Genomic DNA, 4,510 nt, shown 5'->3' with positions numbered 1-4,510 from the left:
TAAGGGTAAAAAGGTAGAAGGGGGCATTTCCTGCTGGCTTCTCTGCAAAATCCACAGCAGTTTAGGATTTATTGACCAGGATATTATTTGACTTTCTGGGGGGTGGTAGAGAGACCAGCTCATCCTCTGTACAATATTATTTTATCAAGAATCCCAAAGATTCTGTTTCCCACTCCAGCTTTCCCAAACAGTATCCCCATGATCAAAGCCAAAAGGACACAGAAACATATAGATCACATTTGAAGTGGGTCAAAAATGAGGAAGCAGGAAAGGGGGTTTGCTTTTTCTTTTTTAAAAAAAATCCTCACTGGAGGCCCTGGCCGGTTTGGCTCAGCGGTTAGAGCATCAGCCTGTGGACCAGAGAGTCCCAGGTTTGGTTCCCGCTAAGGGCATATACCTTGGTTGCAATTTGTCTCCGGTCTCGGTTGGGGTCGTGTGGGTGGCAACCAGTTGATGTGTCTCTCTCACATTGATGTTTCTCTCTCTCTCTTCCTCATTCTCTCCCTCCCGCTCTATCTCAAGCAAAAATGTCCTCAGGTGAGGAATAAATAAGTAAGTAAATAAATAAAACAAATCCTCACTGGAGGATATTTTTCTATTTATCTTCAGATAGAGTGGGAGGGAGGGGAAGGAAGAGAGAGAAACATCGATGTGAAAGAGACACATCAATTGGTTGCCTCCCGCAGGACCAGGACCAGGGCCAGGGTTGAACCACAACCGAGGTATGTGCCCTTGACCTGAATTGAACCCATGACTCTTTGGTCCTCAGGTCAACAGTCTAACTGCTGAGCCAAACTGGCCAGGGTGTGATTTGCTTTTTCAAAGATCCCAAGTGATTAGAGAGAAATATGTTCATTTGGGGCTGAAGGCCCTATGATGTCGGTTCTTTTATTTGTTTATTTATTTTTAATCCTCACCTGATCAGGTAGTGGGGAAGGGAGAGAGAGAGAAACATCAATGTGAGAAAGACACATCGAATGGTTGCCACCTGCACAACCCCAACCAGGGCCAGGGATGAACCGAAATCAAGGTACTTGCCCCTGGCTGGAATCAAGCCCAGGTCCCTGGTCCACGGGCCGACGCTCTAACCACTGAACCAAACAAGCCAGGGCTTAGTTCTTTTTTTTTTTTTAATTGATTTTAGAGAGATAGAAACATTGATGACAGAGAACATCGTTTGGCTGCCTCCTGCATGCCCTGCACTGGGGATTTGGCCCACAACCTGGGCATGTGCCCTGACTGGGAATCAAACCAGGGACCTCTTGGTGCCTGGGTCAACGCTCAATCACTGAGACACACTGGCCGGGCAATGTCAGTTCTTTATTCATTAATTTGTGGATTTCTATGATATACCCGAGGGAACTATCAGTAGTCTTAATATCCAGATGAAGATGTGGAGGACCAGACAGGATCACTGACCTACCTATAGTCACACAGTCTCTGGATGGCACAATCCCTAACTTGGCTTCACTTTCTGCATTCTTTCAGCTGCACAAACCACCCTGCCTTTTACGGGGACAAGGCTGGAGCTTGGGTTTAAGGCTGAAATACCTCTGGAGAGGTGGCCACGGTGCCACCTGTACCCCTGGGAGTTGAGCTCCTGAAAACAGATTTTCCTGAATTCAAGAATAGGAGAGAAGCCCTGGCCATTTGGCTCAACGGTTAGAGTGCCGGCCCTTGGACCAAAGACTCACAGGTTTGATTGCTGATCAAAGGCACATACCTGGGTTGCAGGTTAGATTCTGGCCCTGGTCAGGATTGTCTGGGAGGCAACCAATCAATGTGTCTCTCTCACTTCGATGTTCCTCCCTTTCTCTCTCTCTCTCTCCCTCTTTCCCTTCCACTCTGTACATCAATGGAAAAGTATCCTCAGGTGAGGATTAACAACAACAAAAAGAGTGGGAGAGAAGAGATGAAACAGGGAAGTCTAAGGAAACAAAACTCCAAGTTCTCCAACATCTGGGAGGACTATGGAGTTCCATCCTTCATTTGCCATGCAAAGACAGAGTGCCTAGCCTGGCTGGTGTGGTTCAGTGGATTGAGAGTTGTTCCATGGACTAAGAAGTCCCAGTTCAATTCCCTGTCAGGGATCCCCAATAGAGGGGCGTGCAGGAGGCAGCCCATCAATGTTTCTCTCTCTCCCTTCCTCTTTCTCTAAAAAAAATTTGGTTTTTTTTTTATCCTTACCCGAGGACATTTTTCCATTTTTCGTTCAAATAGAGTGGGAGGGAGAGAGAGAGAAACATCGACGTAAAAGGGACACATCGAGTGGCTGCCACCCGCACGACCCAACCAGGGCCGGGAACAAACTGCAACCAAGGTATGTGCCCTTAGGGGGAACCGAACCCGGGTCTCTCCGGACGGACTGCAGGCCCTCGCTCTAACCGCTGAGCCAAACCGACCAGGGCTCTAAAAAATTTTTTTAAAAACCTTTTTTTTTTTTAAAAGAGTGCCTAGTTTAAGTAGACACAGCAGCAGTGAGCAAAGCACTTACAGTCCTTGGCCTGGCATGGCTGGAGAAGGAGGTTGATTGATTATGTTTTATTTTACTTATTTATTTCAATCCTGATCAGAGGATACACTTTTCATTGATTCTAAAGAGGAAGGAAGAGGGAGAGAGAGAAACATCAATCGGTTGTCTCACACATGTACCCCAACTGGGGATCAAACCCACAACCGGGGCAGGTGCCCTGACTGGGAATTGAACTCACAAACCCTCATTGTACAGGATGATATTCCAACGATTGAGCCACACCAGCCATTGGGACACACCAGCCATGGCAAGGAGGTTAACTTTATTATTATTCTTCTTAAAATCCTCACCCGAGGACATTTTCCATTTATCTTCAGATAGAGTGGGAGGGAGGGAGAGAGAGAGAAACATCCAAAAGAGAGGGACACATCAACTGGTTGCCTGCCCCACATCCCCGACCAGTGCCTTGGAAGAACCACAACTGAGAGATGTGGCCTTGACCAGAATCAAACGCTTGACTCCTTAGTCAGCAGGCTGACACTCTAACCGCTGAGCCAAACTGGCCAGTGCAAGGAGGTTGACTTTAAACAAATACAATTCTCTATGGTAAGATACAGGTTGAAGGTCAGGATGCAGTGAGAAAGGACAATGGGAATGTGGCTTGGGGATCCCGGAGGTAGAGACACTGAAAGCAGGATCGTAGGAGGAGGACTGAGGCAGAACAAGCCTTAAAGCCTGCGTCTGCAAGGGTCTGGGTTGGCCCTAAACAATTGTCCTTCTACCGTCCTATTCCAGTTTAATTCTCCTCCCCCCCTTTTTCTTTGCACCCCTTCTGGCTACTGCTGTTAGACAACAGTCAAGAGACCATAGAATCTTCCTCCCATCTGATCACAACTAGCTTTAGCCTTCGGAGTGTAGCCCTCAGTCACTGTCTGCGCCACTTTATAACACACCCTCTAAAACCGTCAGTGTCCATTTATTTACTGTCCTGTCCCCACTTTCCCCCAGGGCTGAGGACTCCCTAGCAAGCAACAGCAAGAGTCCAGTTCGCCATTCTATTCTGAGCCTATGGCAGGCACTTCATATATGCTTGAGTATATGCTGAAACGCCCCCAGGAGGCACGCGGGGCATGCGGATGGGCAGGCATCGTTCCTCCAGGCCCTGTCCTGGGTAGAGCAGGGCCTTACCGTGGGCCAGTAACGCCCTCCCTAGGCCTCCTCTTGTATAGACGGTGGGCGATGGGCATTATTCAGTGCTAGCTGTGGGCAGGGCCGGTGCTCTGCACGGCGGCCCAACAGCACCCCGGACCGACTGCCTCGGGTGACCCACAGCGGACACAGCCTGAATTGAGCCCTTCTTTTCTTCTCGCTGACGTCACCACTTATTAGGATAGTGAGAAGCCCAGCCACAACGCTTGTCCAACTTCCTAGGATCCTTTACTCTTCCTGGCCCCACCCAGTCGGTCTCCCGCCGCCTGGCCCCGGAAGTCAGCCTGTACCGGCAGGACCACGCCCCCGGCCGTGATATCAGATGGCGAGACCGTGACGTCACAGAAGCGCGGCGGGGCGGTCGGCCACGCCTTGCCATGGCAACGGCGGGGTGAGCCGGACGGGGGTGGGAGAACCGGCCTCCAAACGGTGGATGCGGCCTGGCTTCCCCCCAGCTCGCGCGCGGCCCGGTAGCCATGCGCTTTCGGTGGCCCTGCGGGCAGCAACCTGACCAACCCGGAGCGGCCGCAAAGCGCGGCGGTCGTCTTTCAGCGCTACCCGCTGCTGCAAAGCGGCGGGCGCGCCGCTGGTCCCCACCCCGCGCTGTGACGTCGACGCGCGCCCTGTGGTGGCGGCGGCTGCGCAGTGGGCACCGCGCCCTGCCCGCGACGCTGGTGGCGTAAGCAAGTTCCGCGGCGACGCTGCGAGACGGGCGAGCCGGGCGCCCGCGCGGCGGGGACGGCCCGCGCCCAACATGAGGAGGCCAGCAGTGCGGGAGCGGGGGCTCGAGCGGGCGCCGGAACGAGAGCGGGGCTCGGAGTGGGGTCC

The sequence above is a fragment of the Molossus molossus genome, unplaced genomic scaffold (assembly GCF_014108415.1).
Source record: "Molossus molossus isolate mMolMol1 unplaced genomic scaffold, mMolMol1.p scaffold_m16_p_4, whole genome shotgun sequence".
In the NCBI taxonomy this organism is placed as follows: domain Eukaryota; kingdom Metazoa; phylum Chordata; class Mammalia; order Chiroptera; family Molossidae; genus Molossus; species Molossus molossus.
Note: the sequence above shows the minus strand (reverse complement) of the source record.